We start from the raw sequence: 19,131 nt of genomic DNA, 5'->3' as shown, positions 1-19,131 counted from the left end.
AAAGCAAAATCTACAATGGAATGGTTCAAAAATAAACATATCCAGGTGTTAGAATGGCCAAGTCAAAGTCCAGACCTGAATCCAATCGAGAATCTGTGGAAAGAACTGAAAACTGCTGTTCACAAATGCTCTCCATCCAACCTCACTGAGCTCGAGCTGTTTTGCAAGGAGGAATGGGAAAAAATGTCAGTCTCTCGATGTGCAAAACTGATAGAGACATACCCCAAGCGACTTACAGCTGTAATCGCAGCAAAAGGTGGCGCTACAAAGCATTAACTTAAGGGGGCTGAATAATTTTGCACGCCCAATTTTTCAGTTTTTGATTTGTTAAAAAAGTTTAATATCCAATAAACGTCGTTCCACTTCATGATTGTGTCCCACTTGTTGTTGATTCTTCACAAAAAAATACAGTTGTATATCTTTATGTTTGAAGCCTGAAATGTGGCAAAAGGTCGCAAAGTTCAAGGGGGCCGAATACTCCCGCAAGGCACTGTATGTATGGTTTCTGTAATAGACAGAGACGAGAATTAGTGTTTACATGATAAACAACGGAACATAATCAACATAAATGTAACTGAAATATGAACTTAAAGCTTACACAATAGAAACGCAAAACACAGCAGTAGGCTACAGTTACATAAAGGGGCCCTGTGGTCTTAAATAGGCTGGTACATAAACATATAGCTTAGCCGTTACAGCATTAGCCCAAATCTTTTGATGTGCCCTTGAGCAAAGGTACTTAACCCACATTTGCTCCAGGGGTGCTGTACTACTATGGCTGACCATGTAAAACAAAATATTGCACTGCACATTTTTACTAAACATAACTTGGATATTTCCATATTTTGTATTGTCTACAGCCTGAACTAGCCTGCCCGGTCATGCAGTGGAAAGTCTTTGGGGGGGTGGGGGGGCACACATGCCTGAAACAATCTCACCTAAGTGGAGAAATGATTTGTATCTGTTTATCAAATCTGATTCTACTGCTTGCATCAGTTACCTGATGTGGAATAGAGTTCCATGTAGTCATGTCTCCATGTAGTACTGTGCGCCTCCCACAGTCTGTTCTGGACTTGGGGATTGTGACGATACCTCTGGTGGCGTGTCTTGTGGGGTATGCATCGGCGACCAAGCTGTGCGCTAGTCATTTAAACAGACAGATCGGTGCGTTCAGCTTGTCAACACAAGTGATGAAGTCAATTTCTCCTCCACTTTGAGCCATGAGAGATTGACGTGCATATCATTGTTGCATCATGCTGAATAAAACTGCAGACAAAAAGAAACACGCACATCACACTTCATACATCAGCTGCACAAAGATACAGTGCATTCTTTGGGTGGATATATTATGATAAGTTTGATTCATGAGCTTACCTTGCTCCACCACTGCTAACACTGACATGTAAGCCGACTGTAGTAAGGATGAGGGACTGAAAACAAAAGACTATGGCTCCGTCTAGTGGTCATAAGTATATATAGGATGGTTTATTTCACAAATTTGACATTACATTGGCTGCTTTAGACAGGCATCCCAATTCTGATATTTTTTCCACTAATGGGTCTTTTGACCAATCACATCAGATCTTTTCACATCAAATCTTTTCAGAACTGATCTGATTGGTCAAATGACTAATTAGTTTTAAAAAAATATCAGAATTGGATTGCTTGTTTAAACGTATCAATGGCAGCTGATGCTGAATTATGACACTCTTTACATGAATACACCATGCACAAGAAAATCATCAACACAATTAAATCATTAAAATACATAACTTCGGAGAACTGTCAGTGCTAAGGGTAAGACACAAGTAGCAGTCCTTAGCTCACTGGTTGAGCAGCCTAGTCATGTATGGTAACACGCTCCTTTGGAAGTGCTTGGTCCTGCACCTGATGGATTCCAACGTTGTTGAGGATCGGGCAACACAACCAAAGATGGAAGAGTGATCGGGGGCAGCATGTGCCGGTAGGGTCCTGGTTTCAGGAGGATCTTTGCAAACTTTTTATCAGACGCAATTGCATGGAGGTTAGATTGACAGCTGAGATCCATAGAGCATGTTGGAGCTGATGAAACAACAGAAGCCCATTCATTTTCAATGGAGGGATGCGATCATGGGCGAGGAAGCGTGAACACGGCAGGAATTAATGCACAAACATGAGGTTCGTTGTAAAGGATTGGTTTCCATAGATGTTGTTCTGAAATAGCTTAATTGTTTTGAAAGATAAGCTTGAAATGGGCATGATCTAATTGACTCAACAACCAAAACAACGACTAAGTTTAGCTTTCTAGGTAAAACACAAAAAAATTGCTAAATATTGTTGTTTACCAAAGTTAGCGGCCTGATCCTGTTTTCTAGTATACCCCTCAGGTAACCAGCCAGGCTAGGGTTAGGGTTGAACCGGGATGTGGACATGAAGCTATGGTTAGGGTTGAACCGGGATGTGGACATGAAGCTAGGGTTAGGGTTGAACCGGGATGTGGACATGAAGCTAGGGTTAGGGTTAAACCGGGATGTGGACATGAAGCTAGGGTTAGGGTTGAACCGGGATGTGGACATGAAGCTAGGGTTAGGGTTGAACCGGGATGTGGACATGAAGCTAGGGTTAGGGGTGAACCGGGATGTGGACATGAAGCTAGGGTTAGGGTTGAACCGGGATGTGGACATGAAGCTAGGGTTAGGGTTGAACCGGGATGTGGACATGAAGCTAGGGTTAGGGTTGAAATGGGATGTGGACATGAAGCTAGGGTTAGGGTTGAACCGGGATGTGGAAATGAAGCTAGGGTTAGGGTTGAACCGGGATGTGGACATGAAGTTAGGGTTGGGGTTGAACCGGGATGTGGACATGAAGCTAGGGTTAGGGTTGAACCGGGATGTGGACATAAAGCTAGGGTTAGGGTTGAACCGGGATGTGGACTTGAAGCTAGGGTTAGGGTTGCAACTAGGTTTAGAGTTGTGATTGATGCTAGGGTTAGGGTTGAACCGGGATGTGGACATGAAGCTCTGGTTAGGGTTGCAACTAGGTTTAGAGTTGTGATTGATGCTAGGGTTAGAGTTGAACAGGAATGTGGACATGAACTAGGGTTACGGTTGAACCGGGATGTGGACATGAAGCTAGGGTTAGGGTTGAACCGGGATGTGGACATGCAGCTAGGGTTAGGGTTGACCTGGGATGTGGACATGAAGCTAGGGTTAGGGTTGAACCGGGATGTGGACATGAAGCTAGGGTTAGGGTTGAACCGGGATGTGGACATGAAGCTAGGGTTAGGGTTGAACCGGGATGTGGACATGAAGCTAGGGTTAGGGTTGAACCGGGATGTGGACATGAAGCTAGGGTTAGGGTTGAACCGGGATGTGGACATGAAGCTAGGGTTAGGGTTGCAACTAGGTTTAGAGTTGTGATTGATGCTAGGGTTAGGGTTGAACCGGGATGTGGACATGAAGCTAGGGTTACGATTGAACCGGGATGTGGACATGAAGCTACGGTTAGGGTTGAACCGGGATGGGGACATGCAGCTAGGGTTAGGGTTGACCTGGGATGTGGACATGAAGCTAGGGTTAGGGTTGAACCGGGATGTGGACATGCAGCTAGGGTTAGGGTTGAACCGGGATGTGGACATGAAGCTAGGGTTAGAGTTGAACCGGGATGTGGACATGAAGCTAGGATTAGGGTTGCAACTAGGTTTAGAGTTGTGATTGATGCTAGGGTTAGGGTTGAACCGGGATGTGGACATGAAGCTAGGATTAGGGTTGAACCGGGATGTGGACATGCAGCTATGGTTAGGGTTGCAACTAGGTTTAGAGTTGTGATTGATGCTAGGGTTAGGGTTGAACCGGGATGTGGACATGCAGCTAGGGTTAGGGTTGCAACTAGGTTTAGAGTTGTCATTGATGCTAGGGTCAGGGTTGAACCGGGATGTGGACATGAAGCTAGGATTAGGGTTGCAACTAGGTTTAGAGTTGTGATTGATGCTAGGGTTAGGGTTGAACCGGGATGTGGACATGAAGCTAGGATTAGGGTTGAACCAGGATGTGGACATGAAGTTATGGTAAAGTTTGTGTTGAGGCAAGGGTTAAGGTTGAATTGTGATTTGGAGTTAGCTGGCCAACCCGTTGATCCAGATGTTGTTAGATGAGTGTCTCACTTTTAAACCCCACATAGGTCGTGTGAAAAAGCACAGTCTCTAGTTGGGTTTTTTATTTTTGAAATAAGTTACATTTTTCTTTTGAACAGAGAAAGACTTTCTGCTACCTTTTTGACGGTAATTGACTATGGTGACATATTGCCCATCATTTCGTACGCTCGGCACAGGAGCTGAGGAGGCTGAGGTTTGTTATGTGCCTGGTCAATGTGTTAACTGTTTTAAAACCGTAGTGCTTTGTGTTTTATGTTGTAAATCTTTGAAACTTTGTGTGCTACTTTTTCGGCCAGGTCTCTATTGCAAAATATGTTATTTATCTCAAGTAGACCAACCTGGTAAAATAACGGTTAAAAAAACAACTAAAAGATAGGGTTAGGGTAGAACTGGGATGTGGACTTGAAGCTAGGATTGGGATTGGGGTTGTGGCTAGGTTTAGGGTTAGGGTCGAACCATCGCCCTATACTACAAATCTTAGCAAGGTAACTTTGGTCTAGGATTAGGTTTAGGGTTGTGGTTGAGGCTTAGGGTTGAACCACAGCCCTATAATACGAATGAGGTTTGAGGAGTTAGCGAGGTAGCTTTGGACAACTCTGTGTTCAACTCTCGATAACCAGAAACATGAAAGTGACTCACCTTTTAACCAGGTACATTTCTATGGCAATGAATCCTTCAGAACTAACCTGGTCCAGGGCAGGCTAACTCAGGGCTAACTCCAGTTATCATGAGAAGTGTCTGAGCCGTGAATTAAGGACCAATGAAATCAGATTCCCTCCCTCTGGCAAAGATTGTGTCATCATCCCTTTCATTTTAATTAATCAAATATTTTTTTTAGGTGTTAAATGTTTTATTATTAAAATAGCTATCACTTTACATATTTAGTAATGACAGGATGTATTTGAAATGTCACCCACGGTAAAACCTTTGTATGATTTGATACAATGATTTTTTTATTAATTGTATAAAGGTGTTTGTGCGATGATAAGCACACCAAAGACGACGTTAATGATACGTACTAAAATGAAGACTGCACTTCTAATACTGTATTTCACATCATAGCCTGCTAAATTTGGAAGATAACTTTTATTTCATGTTGATTTGGGGGGAAAAATGAGAAGGTGGCACTGACTCGCCCATGGATTTATGTTTCAATGAAGAGTTTGGTGTTCGACTAGCCACGTGCGACATGCACACTCAGTTGCAAGCCTGATAGAGTTAGAGGCAGATGGACAAGCAATATCCACCGTCATAATATGGATGAAGCCTGAGCAGGAATGTGAAGCTATCTGAATCTGGTTAGCTTTAGAAAACACTGAGTGGATCTAGCTTGCATCATAGTGTACCACACAGGATGTGGACATGAAGCTAGGGTTAGGGTTAGTTTTGTGGTTTACCCTAGGGTCAGGGTTGAACTGAGATGTGAACATGAAGCTAGAGCTAAGGTTAGGGTTGAACCTGGATGTGCACGTGAAGCTAGGGTTATAGTTAGGTTTGTGGTTTACCCTAGGGTTAGGGTTAGGGTTGTGTTGATGTATTACGTTGACACAAAAATAGGTAACATTTACTACGGTGCAATGTCATATTCACATTCAAAAAGTGCCTGTGGATCTGTATTCTGTGCTCACAGAATTGTTTGACAGAATTGTTTTCCGTTACAATACACAAATGTGGCTTCAGATGAGAGTCGACGATGTCCATTATTTGGATAATCTTTGTCATGTGTCTCATTCAGCCGTTTCTTGGGAGAAAGCTTTCGAGCTAGAATAATAAATAATAACTTTGTGAACCGTGAGTGTAACGTTTATTTATTCAACAAACTATGTTAAAATGTTCAACAAATGACTTTCTTATCAATGTTTAATTGTTTAATCGGCCAGGTCTGGTGCTACCTTTGCTAGGTAAAGCCCCGCCTTATCTCAGTTCACTGGTCACCATAGCAGCATCCACCCACAGCACCCGCTCCCGCAGGTATATTTCACTGATCGCCCCCAAAGCCAATTCCTCCTTTGGCCACCTTTCCTTCCAGTTCTCTGCTGCCAATGACTGAAACGAACTGCAAAAATTGCTGAGGCTGGAGACTCTTATCTCCCTCACTAACTTCAAGCACCAGCTGTCAGAGCAGCTCACAGATCATTGCACCTGTACATAGCCCATCTGTAAATAGCCCATCCAACTACCTCATCTCCATACTCTATTTATTTATTTTGCTCTTTTGCACCCCAGTATCTCTTCTTGCACATTCATCTTCTGCACATCTATCACCCCAGTGTTTAATTGCTATATCGTAATTACCTCGCCACTATGGCCTATTTTATTGCCTTACCTCCCTTATCTTACCTCATTTGCCCATACTGTATATATATGTATTTTTTCCTACATAATTATTGACTGTATGTTTGTTTATTCAATGTGTAACTCCGTGTTGTTGTATGTGTCAAACTGCTTTGCTTTATCTTGGCCAGGTCGCAATTGTAAATGAGAACTTGTTCTCAACTAGCCTACCTGGTTAAATAAAGGTGAAATATAATAAAAAATACAAATTGCACTGGATGAAGGTTTCACACACAAACTGAATGACAGTTTTTTATTTGAAAATCAATTTCTGGGTTTGTGTTTCAGTTTGCGGTTATGGGTGTTCTGAATGTTTTGGAATCCTGCTGTGTTTAATAATTTTTATTTTTACTATAGACATAGTTGTTGACTGAGTGAAGTGGAATTGCCCACATTGAAATTCACAGTCCATCCCGACGAATCTGGAGTTTGCTTGAATTGATAAAAGTGATAAAATGTATCCAATTTGTGAGACAATAAATGCTATTTCTCAATGGAATTAGGAGGATGTTTTTTGGGCTATCTACTTAAAAGGTCTAATACCGTAGTTTTTATACAAAAAGACTGCTTGGTTGAGTCTGGATATTTTTCACTGCCATGCATGCATGTGCATCTAAATGGCAATATCAAACGGACAAGAATAATATCAAACGGAGAAGAATAATCAACTAAATACTTCCTGAATATTTGTGTGTGTGTGTGTGTCTGTGTGTGTGTGTGAGAGAGAGAGAGAGAGATAGCTGGCCTCTCACATTGAAGGAGACAGAGATTGTGATATCGTAATAAATACAGTGTGTATGATAAGTAAGCATTCACATTTTGTTGCTTGATAAAGTAGGATTGAAATGGGTTTAGTTGTGATTTTTTTGTCATTGATCTACACACTCCATAATCTCAAAGTAAAAAGAAAATACCACAAGTGTTAACAAATTAATGCAAATTATTAAATAACAAAAATGTAGCTAAAGTATTCTCCCCTTTTGTTTAGGTAAGCCTAAATTAGTTCAGGAGTAACATTTAGTGTAACAAATCACATAATAAGTTACATGTGTGAAATAATATGGGTTGACATCATTTTTGAATGACAACCCCTTCCTCTGTCCCCCATACATACAACATCTGTAAGGTCCCTTAGTCAAGAATTACATTTCAAGCACAGATTCAAGTACATAGACCAGGGAGCTTATACAGAAACCCAGCCTAAAACACCAAACAGCAAGCAATGCAGATGTAGAAGCAGTGTGGCTAGGAAAAACTCCCTAGAAAGGTTAGGAACGTGGAAAGAAACCTAGAGAGGAACCAGGCTTTGAGGTTGCCAGTCCTCTTCTGGCTGTGCCGGTGGAGATAAGAGTACATGGACATTAAGGCTAGATTGTTCTTCAAGATGTACAAATGTTCATAGATGACAAGCAGGGTCAAATAATAATCACAGTGGTTATAGAGGGTGCAACAGGTAAGTACAGGAGTAAATGTCAGGTGGCTTTTCATAGATGAGTATTCAGAGTTCGAGACAGCAGCTGCAAAAGACAGCGTGAGAGAGAGAGAGTCGAAACAGCAGGTCCGGGATAGGGTAGAAGGTCCGGTGAACAGGTCAGGGTTCCATAGTCGCAGGCAGAACTGCAGAAATTGGATCAGCAGCACGACTAGGTGGACTGGGGAAGGGGACAGCCAGGAGTCGTCAGGCCAGGTAGTCCTGAGGCATGCTCCTAGGGCTCAGGTCCTCTGGGAAGAGAGAGCAAGAGAGAGATAAGGGAGACTTAGAGGAAGCATACTTAAGATCATGCAGGACACCAAACAAGAGAAGACAAGAGAAATACACCAGATAGGACAGACTGACAGACTGATAGACTGACCCTAGACTGACAGACTGACCCTAGCTCCCCGGCACATGGATTATTGCAGCATAGATACTGGGGACTGAGTCATGGGGGGCGGGGACACTGTGGCCCCGTCTGACAATACCCTTGGACAGGGCCAACCAGGCAGGATATAACCCCACCCACTTTGCCAAAGCACAGCCCCCACACCACTAGAGCGATACCAACAGACCTCCAACTTACTACCCTGAGACAAGGCGGAGTATAGCTCAGAAAGATCTCCCCCACCACATGAGCCCAAGGAAGCGCAAGACCGGACAGGAAGACAACGTCAGTGATTCAACCCACTCAAGACGAGTATATCGAAAAAAGCCTAGCAAGACATGATGCACCCCTCCTTGGGTCGGCATGGGAGAGCACTAGCAAGCCAGTGACTCATCCCCAGTAAAAGGGTCAGAAGCAGAGAATCCCAGGAGAGAGGGGACCTGGCCAGGCAAAAACAACCCTTAACAGGAAACCAGTGTAGGGAGGCTAACAGTGGAGTAATATGAATGAGCTTTGGGGTTCTAGTAATTGGGCTAGCAGCTGTATTTAGCACTAGCTGAAGTTTATTTAGTGCTTTATCCGGGTAGCCGGAGAGTAGAGCAGTAGTCTAATCATCATTAAGATGACACAACAGTGGTAGGCCTGATCACCGGACAGCCTATAGGGAGGAGGTCGGCGACCTAGCTGTGTGGTGCCAGGACAACAACATCTCCATCAACATGATCAAGATAAAGGAGATGACAGTGGTGGAAAAAGTACTCCATTGTCATACTTGAGTAAAAGTAAAGATACCTTAACAGACAATTACTCAAGTAAAAGTGAAAGTTACCCAGTAAAATACTACTTGAGTGTAATCCTGAAAGTATCTGGTTTTAAATGTACTTAAAAAGTACTAAATTGACATACTTGAGTAAAAGTATATACCGTAGTAAAAGTAAATGCTATACATCAAATTCCTTATATTAAGCAAATTAGACAGCATTATTTTCATATTATTTTTAATTATGGACAGAAAGAGGCACACTCCAACACTCAGACATAATTTACAAACATTGCAGTTGTGTTTCGTGAGTCCGCCAGATCAGAGGCAGTAGGGATGACAAAGCATTATATTGATGAGTGCCATAATTCTGTCCTGCTTGAGCACTCTAAATGTAACGAGTTCTTTTGTGTGTCAGGGAAAATGTAAGGAATGAAAAGTACATTATTTTCTTTAGGAATGTAGTGGAGTAAAAGTAAAAGTTGTCAAAAATATCAATAGTAAAGTACAGATACCCCCAAAAAGGACTTAAGTAGTACTTAAAAGTATTTTTATTAGGTACTTTACACCGCTGGAAGATGATTGTGGACTCCAGGAAAAGGAGGCCCGACGTGGTTGTGGTAGAGAAGGTTGAAGGCCCTAAAAATGGTCAAATCCAGCACCCCGGGTAATAGATTGTTCTCTCTGCTACCGCAAAGCAAGCGGCAAGTCTAGGTCCAAGAGGCTTCTAAACAGCTTCTATCCCCAAGTCCTAAGACTCCTGAACCCCGCATGTTGACTCTGTAGCGGTACCCTGTGTATGAAGCCTCACTATTGTTATTTCACTGCTGCTCTTTAATTATTTATCACTGTTATTTCTTGTATTAATTAATTTATTTTTTCTTAAAACTGCATTGTTGGTTTAGGGCTTGTAAGTAAGCATTTCACTGTTGTATTCGGGCACGTGTGACAAATAAAATTAGATTAGATCTTGAAGTGACAAAAGCATTGATTAGCTTTTCTGCTTCATTTTTAGACCAAAACTTCTGATTTTTGCCATGTTACAAATATGGCAAAAAGCTGCTGTTTAAATATTTGGAAAAAGAGAGATCAGGGTCCAGAATAATGCTGAGGTTATTCACAGTTTTATTTTAGATGACTGTACCACCATTCAGAGTAATTGTCAGATCAAACACCAGATCTCTTTGTTTATTGGGACCTAGAACTAGTTAAACATTTGCTGCAATCCACTTCCTTATATCTGAAACACAGGGATCCAGGGTAGCCAATCTTGGGCCTTCACAATGTTTAAATCAGAATGTACAGCTGTGTGTCATCCGCATAGCAGTGAAAGTTGACATTGTGTTTCTGAATTATATCACCAAGAGGTAGCATCTATAGTGACAACAATAGTGGTCCTAAAACAGAGCACCTGAATTTACCATTGAATTCTCAGAGTGTTAAACAAATCAAAATATTTTATATTTGTGATTCTTCAAATAGCCACCCTTTGCCTTGATGACAGCTTTGCACACTATTGGCATTCTCTCAACCAGCTTTACCTGGAATGCCTGTCCAACAGTCTTGAAGGAGTTCCCACATATGCTGAGCACTTGTTGGCTGCTTTTGCTTTACTCTGTGGTCCGACTCATCCCAAACCATCTCAATTTGGTTGACATCGGGGGATTGTGGAGACCCAGGTAACCCGATGCAGTACTCCATCACTCTCCTTTGTAAAATAGCCCTTACCACAGCCTGGAGCTGTGTTGGGTCATTGTCCTGTTGACAAACAATTGATAGTCCCACTAAGCCCAAACCAGATGGGATGGCGTATCGCTGCAGAATGCTGTGGTAGCCATGCTGGTTAAGTGTGCCTTGAATTCTAAATAAATCCTAGACAATGTCACCAGAAAGCACCCTCACACCATAACACCTCCTCCTCCATGCTTTACGGTGGGAAATACACATGCAGAGATCATCCGTTCAACCACACAGCGTCTCACAAAGACACGGCAGTTGGAAGCAAAAATATCCAATTTGGACTCCAGACCAATGGACACATTTCTCCAAGACTAATGTCCATTGCTCATGTTTCTTGGCACAAGCAAGTCTCTTCTTATTATTGGAGTCCTTTAGTAGTACAAATAGTACAAATAAAGAAAAACCCTTGAATGAGTAGGTTGTAACGGTTTTCTTCCGCTGAAGGAGAAGGACCAAAATGCAGCGTGGTTAGTGTTCAACATCTTTAATATCGACGATAAACGAGAACACTACAAAACAACAAAAGTGAAAACCGAACCAGTCCTATCTGGTGCAATGACACAAAGACAAAAGACAATCACCCACAAAATACCCAAAGAACATGGCTGCCTAAATATGGTTCCCAATCAGAGACAATGATAAGCACCTGCCTCTAATTGAGAACCAATCTAGGCAACCATAGACTTACATAAACACCTAGAAAGGACACACCCCATAAACATACAAAACCCCTAGACCAGGAAAAACACATAAATCCCCCATGTCACACCCTGACCTAACCAAAATAATAAAGAAAACAAAGATAACTAAGGCCAGGGCGTGACATAGGTGCTCTAAAACTTTTGACTGGTAGTGTATGATGGGGTCTAAAACCAGGCTGGAGTGTTTTCTATACATAATTTGTATCCTGTGAATAAATCACCTCCCACCAAAACCGGAAGTGTCATTCGAAAGCACATAAAACCATCTGACAGAATCATGTGCCATTCAAAAGCTGAAATTATTTAAAGCCTACTGCAGAGTTAGACAACCATGAGATTCGGTTCCAACACCCCCAGAACCAACTCATCAAAAAGCCCCCACTCCATGGCCCAAATAGCAATTAATGTTAGTCCAAAGCCCAAATGAAGGGTGTCCACCCACTCTGCCCTGAGATAAATATTATTATTCATGTCCATTCAGTGTGGTCAGTCTCCAACATATCATTAGCAATATATCAAAAAAGTTGGATTTCATAACCTAATACATCCAATAATAAGCATTGAGTTCTATTGACAGCGGTTGTTAGATGAATTTAGTTCTTATGTGTTCATTAACCAATTCAATTAAAATACTCAGTCTGTACCCAGAGTTTGTAAGGTTCTGGGGGAAATGAAACAGATGGAGACCAGTCAAAAATAGTCAGTGACGTTTATTCTCGAGAGCTCTGCATATCATTTCATGTACTTTGGTTTATATACCTCTCATTACGTCATAAATGTCCCTCCTCCTCTCAGACAATGACAAGGCTGCGTTTCAATTCCATTCCACACATACAGTGTCTTGCGAAAGTATTCGCCCCCCTTGAACTTTGCGACCTTTTGCCACATTTCAGGCTTCAAACATAAAGATATAAAACTGTATTTTTTTGTGAAGAATCAACAACAAGTGGGACACAATCATGAAGTGGAACGACATTTATTGGATATTTCAAATGTAAAAAAAAAAAAAAAAACTGAAAAATTGGGCGTGCAAAATTATTCAGCCCCTTTACTTTCAGTGCAGCAAACTCTCTCCAGAAGTTCAGTGAGGATCTCTGAATGATCCAATGTTGACCTAAATGACTAATGATGATAAATACAATCCACCTGTGTGTAATCAAGTCTCCGTATAAATGCACCTGCACTGTGATAGTCTCAGAGGTCCGTCAAAAGCACAGAGAGCATCATGAGGAACAAGGAACACACCAAGCAGGTCCGAGATACTGCTGTGAAGAAGTTTAAAGCCGGATTTGGATACAAAAAGATTTCCCAAGCTTTAAACATCCCAAGGAGCACTGTGCAAGCGATAGTATTGAAATGGAAGGTGTATCAGACCACTGCAAATCTACCAAGACCTGGCCGTCCCTCTAAACTTTCAGCTCATACAAGGAGAAGACTGATCAGAGATGCAGCCAAGAGGCCCATGATCACTCTGGATGAACTGCAGAGATCTACAGCTGAGGTGGGAGACTCTGTCCATAGGACAACAATCAGTCGTATATTGCACAAATCTGGCCTTTATGGAAGAGTGGCAAGAAGAAAGCCATTTCTTAAAGATATCCATAAAAAGTGTCGTTTAAAGTTTGCCACAAGCCACCTGGGAGACACCAAACATGTGGAAGAAGGTGCTCTGGTCAGATGAAACCAAAATTGAACTTGCAACAATGCAAAACGTTATGTTTGGCGTAAAAGCAAAACAGCTCATCACCCTGAACACACCATCCCCACTGTCAAACATGGTGGTGGCAGCATCATGGTTTGGGCCTGCTTTTCTTCAGCAGGGACAGGGAAGATGGTTAAAATTGATGGGCAGATGGATGGAGACAAATACAGGACCATTCTGGAAGAAAACCTGATGGAGTCTGCAAAAGACCTGAGACTGGGACGGAGATTTGTCTTCCAACAAGACAATGATCCAAAACATAAAGCAAAATCTACAATGGAATGGTTCAAAAATAAACATATCCAGGTGTTAGAATGGCCAAGTCAAAGTCCAGACCTGAATCCAATCGAGAATCTGTGGAAAGAACTGAAAACTGCTGTTCACAAATGCTCTCCATCCAACCTCACTGAGCTCGAGCTGTTTTGCAAGGAGGAATGGGAAAAAATTTCAGTCTCTCGATGTGCAAAACTGATAGAGACATACCCCAAGCGACTTACAGCTGTAATCGCAGCAAAAGGTGGCGCTACAAAGTATTAACTTAAGGGGGCTGAATAATTTTGCACGCCCTATTTTTCAGTTTTGATTTGTTAAAAAAGTTTGAAATATCCAATAAATGTCGTTCCACTTCATGATTGTGTCCCACTTGTTGTTGATTCTTCACAAAAAAATACAGTTTTATATCTTTATGTTTGAAGCCTGAAATGTGGCAAAAGGTCGCAAAGTTCAAGGGGGCCGAATACTTTCGCAAGGCATTGTATATATTATCCAATAGGCCACAAAGTGTCCAATACTAGGCCCCCCTAGGCCCCGTCCTATCCTAGGCCACAACTACCCATCCCCCCTTTGATACCTAGCTCTGCACAGGTAACAATACAACAGCCTATTTAAAACTTGACTTAGGTAAAATAGGTAGGTACCCTTTGTGCCAAATTCCTCCTTTATCAGCGGCTCCCATCTTAACCCATCTAGCAACTTCCTTAATCGGAGCTCTAAACTGACTTTCCTTCAGTAATTCTGTGTCAATACTATCTTCCTCTTTCAAGTGAGAGTCTGTGTGTGGGTGTTGCTTTCCGGCTGCTGGCCTTAGCTTCCTAATCTGCCCTTCTATTACCAAGTCGTATGTGCTTCACATTTACAAATTGCTACTGTCTTTGGTAATAAAACTGCCTTTAGTTAATTCAAAATTAGCTTCACATGGGTAATTGGTTTACCCGCCGTGGTGACCATACCCCTGTTTTTTCACTGAGGTGCAAATACATGGATGGTGTTAAAAGCATAAGCACTGTCAGTATATATCGTAATACATTTACCCTTCCTCAATTCACAAGCTCTGGTAAGGGCAACAATTTCAACTTGCTGAACAGAGTAATTGTTTTGTAATGCTTCAGCTTCCAACACCCCAGTAAGAGTCACTAATGCATAACCAGTTGCATTTGAGCCCTCTGGGTTCTTTCTATACGACCCATCTACAAACATAGTCAGTTCCCCATCAGATAAAGCTAGATCAGTCAAATCGGGTCGTAGTAAGACAACTATCTTGGTTTCTGTTACACAATCATGTGGGCTGCCATCTGTTGCAAGAGGAACTAATGTGGAGGGGTTCAGAGTAGTACAACGCTCCATTGTCAAATTAGGCATGTTGAAAAGGATTAACATACAAGACAGATGTCTAGCTGGTGACATGTTAACCATTGTATGTTCTAACAACAGAATGGATACGGCATGTGGAATTGTTTAAGTCAAATCATGATAAAGCACAACAGATGCCGAGTCCTCAACTGCCTGAGCTGTGACTTCCTCCTATTCACTTTGTGACCTTGGTCTGCGAAAAAGAGGAACAGAGCTAGGGTATCAGCTTTACAGCCCTCCTGTGAGGGATTTGTCACCAATATAACGTCTACATATATCAAAATGTAGCTTACACAAAGAAGATCAAATGTAATTTTCTTTTCCATTATGGTCAATACCAGATTGGGTTTCTGTTTCCAAATATTGATTAACTGTCTCACTGTCTCCCTGTTTCCATTCATGGACCTTGGAAAAATCAACATGTCTATAGTAGTAATCTCTAAGATTATTACATAGCTAAACTTAATTATTTCGATACTCTCAAAGATCCTGGATCACCCCAGATGCCATATAGGCCTGTCAACTTTCTACTATTTAAATACAAATCTTCTAATAATTAAATATAGCCAAAATGAATGCTAAACATAGCATATGTTTTCTGTACTAATGAAATCTCTCCTTCGGGAGTCTACTGTATTTTGTCTAACAAACACATGGGCTAATCTTAAATCAGTCTCATCAATAATGTAATATATGTTGCATAGTGTGGGATCCATTATCTACAGTAATTTACCATCCCTAAGAACTGCAACATATTTCTTTACTAAATTCATTTTAACGCTTATAAAATCACTATTTTTATATCTTCATCTTTTTCCCTGCCCTGTTGGCTCAAAATATGTCCTAAATACTTAACATGAGTCTACCATATTTAAAACTTATCCTAGCTAATTTTCACACCATATTCATCATAGAAAATATAATGACACTATAATATCAATTTCACAGCCTTTCACAGTCGTATTAAATTACCTTAAACTCAGTATTACCAATGACCTTAGATTATCTATCCAAATGGCTTTCCAATGAGGCTGATCAGACCACAGAGGAAAGTTATGATAGAGGTCATAAGTCATACCATCCCTTCAAATAAGTGTTTCTTGCTATATTAAACAACATTCCTTTATCAAAATAATTAATGTATTTAATGAAAACTCAGAAAATAAAAACTTCAAAAATTCCATGTAACTCACTCACTCTCTGCTCTCGCTCTCATTGTCTCTGTCTCTCTCTTTACACTTGCCTTCTTGCTGCTACCACTTCTCTCTCTCTCTCCTTCGCCTACGTTCCCTTTTCTGTCTCTGTCTACTGTTCCTTGGTGGGACCATATAATCCTCTGCCATGTATCCTGTTTTATCGCCTTTGTAGCACTTTCTGTCCTCGGGGTCTATCCACTATCTTTTAAAAATCTTTCCTGCTCTTTCCTGCAATTTCCCCCAGAGTAGCAATCAAATATTTGACTCCTGTCTGTCTGCTCTCTCTCTCTCTGCTCTCTATCTACAGACCACTGTAAAACCATCGCTGCCCCCTGACCTGGGGTCCAGTCTCCTTTTACAGCCACCCAATCCTTTCCTACTACCTGTCTGACCTTTTTCTGTCTCATCTCCATATCTCTTATGTATCTGTTTTATAAGCAATTCTAGCTTTTCTACATCCAGACGCCCATCAAATTCATACTTTTTTCTCCATTTTGGACCAAAATCAATGTTTCTTTTATCTTTTTGCTCCATATAGCGCTCATCTCCCATTAATTACGGGACCGATTTACTACCCATGTTTGATAAATCCTTGCAGTCACTAGTCGCTACGGTATTTATCACTATCTATGCGTATATATTTCTATGATCTCTGTATGTGCTGTTTACTGTTACCTAGTTACTATTGTTGCTCTTCTGCCTGACTATGTGTGTGTCTCTTTAATGCTCACAATCTAATGGTCTCTTTAACCAATGTGTATCTATAGTTCTGTTCTAGGGTATATTTACACACTCTATGTGTATGTGACGTTTGATGTGTGTTTCTCCTTTCTGGAAACTTTATCTATACAGTTGACTTTCGATCGGATATTAGGTCTCACCCGTACATAGGACTTTTAAAGTATACCAATATCTCATATCTCACTCCACTATATTAGGCTTCCCTCTCCTCCCTTTTGGACACTATCCATGTGTTGAATAGGTTAAGTTATCCTGTTAGTTATTATTTGTACAAGACGACCGTCCTATCTAACAACACCCATTTAGTATCCCGTCTTAAGTATCCCGTCTGCACGGTTTTCAGCAGTTCCTTGGGACGACAGAGGCAGGTATTGAGATCCGGCTCGAAGGACCAATTGTTAGATGAATTTGGTTCTTATGTGTTCATTAACCAATTCGATTAAAATACTCAAGTCTGTACCCATAGTTTGTAAGGTTCTGGGGGAAATGAAACAGACGGAGACTGTCAGTGATGTTTATTCTTGAGAGCTCTGCCCATCATTTCATGTACATTGGTTTATATACTGTACCTTTCATCAATGGTTTCTCCCCTCCTTGGTTGGGGACCAAACATCTTTCCTGTTGTTAGTTTCACTTTGGTCACAAGTTGTCTGTTAACACTTCCTCTTTGCCTGTGTACAAACATTCTTCATCAAACAACATAGAATTCTGTTAGTTATAATCCTGCGTTAAATGTATACATAATTTAGTCATTATTCATAAAATCCCATAACAGCGGTGCAGGTTTTTTTCGTAACCACATTTGAGGACTTTGCATTGTGGTCCTTGTCTTCAAAAATGTTTCCTAGTCTTGCACAAAGCAAAATTTGCATGACAGGGCTGAATTATATGTAAAAGGCTTTGAAAAGAAAATGCTTGGTATATGCTCAGTGAGCCATTGACATTTCACAGAGAAAAGCTTGTTTTTGTGAGAACTCTTCGAAAAAGAAAAGGAATTTCGAATTAATATGAAAAGTGTATACTAAAATTTAAGAATTATACATGTCATAACTCAAAAACGATATCCATCTTACCTCTATATTGTTTTATGTCCTGCGGATTTGAGAAGAAAGATGTCGAGTTCAATGATAAAGTGAGCCTTTCATGTAGGCAGTAGCCTTAATTCTTGCACACCGCTCTGTAGGCTACTGACCAATATACAGTGGGGCAAAAAAATATTTAGTCAGCCACCAATTGTGCAAGTTCTCCCACTTAAAAAGATGAGAGAGGCCTGTAATTTTCCTCATAGGTACACTTCAACTATGACAGACAAAATGAGAAAAAAAATCCAGAAAATCACATTGTAGGATTTTTTATGAATTTATTTGCAAATTATGGTGGAAAATAAGTATTTGGTCAATAACCAAAGTTTATCTCAATACTTTGTTATATACCCTTTGTTGGCAATGACAGAGGTCAAACGTTTTCTGTAAGTCTTCACAAGGTTTTCACACACTGTTGCTGGTATTTTGGCCCATTCCTCCATGCAGATCTCCTCTAGAGCAGTGATGTTTTGGGGCTGTTGCTGGGCAACACGGACTTTCAACTCCCTCCAAAGATTTTCTATGGGGTTGAGATCTGGAGACTGGCTAGGCCACTCCAGGACCTTGAAATGCTTCTTACAAAGCCACTCCTTCGTTGCCCGGGCGGTGTGTTTGGGATCATTGTCATGCTGAAAGACCCAGCCACGTTTCATCTTCAATGCCCTTGCTGATGGAAGGAGGTTTTCACTCAAAATCTCACGATACACGGCCCCATTCATTCTTCCCTTTACACGGATCAGTCGTCATGGTCCCTTTGCAGAAAAACAGCCCCAAAGCATGATGTTTCCACCCCCATGCTTCACAGTAGGTATGGTGTTCTTTGGATGCAACTCAACATTCTTTGTCCTCCAAACACGACGAGTTAAGGTTTTACCAAAAAGTTATATTTTGGTTTCATCTGACCATATGACATTCTCCCAATCTTCTTCTGGATCATCCAAATGCTCTCTAGCAAACTTCAGATGGGCCTGGACATGTACTGGCTTAAGCTGGGGGACACGTCTGGCACTGCAGGATTTGAGTCCCTGGCGGCGTAGTGTGTTACTGATGGTAGGCTTTGTTACTTTGGTCCCAGCTCTCTGCAGGTCATTCACTAGGTCCCCCCGGGTGGTTGTGGGATTTTTGCTCACCGTTCTTGTGATCATTTTGACCCCACGGGGTGAGATCTTGCGTGGAGCCCCAGATCGAAGGAGATTATCAGTGGTCTTGTATGTCTTCCATTTCCTAATAATTGCTCCCACAGTTGATTTCT

At 41.3% G+C, this 19,131-nt stretch overlaps 1 long non-coding RNA gene across 3 annotated transcripts; it reads right to left on the bottom strand.

Annotated features, from left to right (window-relative positions):
- Positions 1–6,685: 6,685 nt before the first annotated feature.
- LOC110521757 (uncharacterized) lies at positions 6,686–18,001 on the bottom strand. Of its 3 annotated transcripts, XR_016495239.1 has the most exons (3): positions 17,871–18,001; positions 17,367–17,483; positions 6,686–8,188 (listed from the first exon to the last, which is right to left on the bottom strand). It is a non-coding gene; the product is annotated as an uncharacterized LOC110521757 (long non-coding RNA). The 3 variants fall into 3 exon arrangements; XR_016495237.1 differs by lacking the exons at positions 17,367–17,483; positions 17,871–18,001 and adding an exon at positions 16,054–16,188; XR_016495238.1 differs by lacking the exons at positions 17,367–17,483; positions 17,871–18,001 and adding an exon at positions 16,058–16,167.
- Positions 18,002–19,131: the final 1,130 nt, after the last annotated feature.

The sequence above is a fragment of the Oncorhynchus mykiss genome, chromosome 4, assembly GCF_057628025.1.
Source record: "Oncorhynchus mykiss isolate SJ-2025 chromosome 4, ASM5762802v1, whole genome shotgun sequence".
Taxonomy (NCBI): Eukaryota; Metazoa; Chordata; class Actinopteri; order Salmoniformes; family Salmonidae; genus Oncorhynchus; species Oncorhynchus mykiss.
This window is presented reverse-complemented; position numbering and strand designations above follow the sequence as displayed.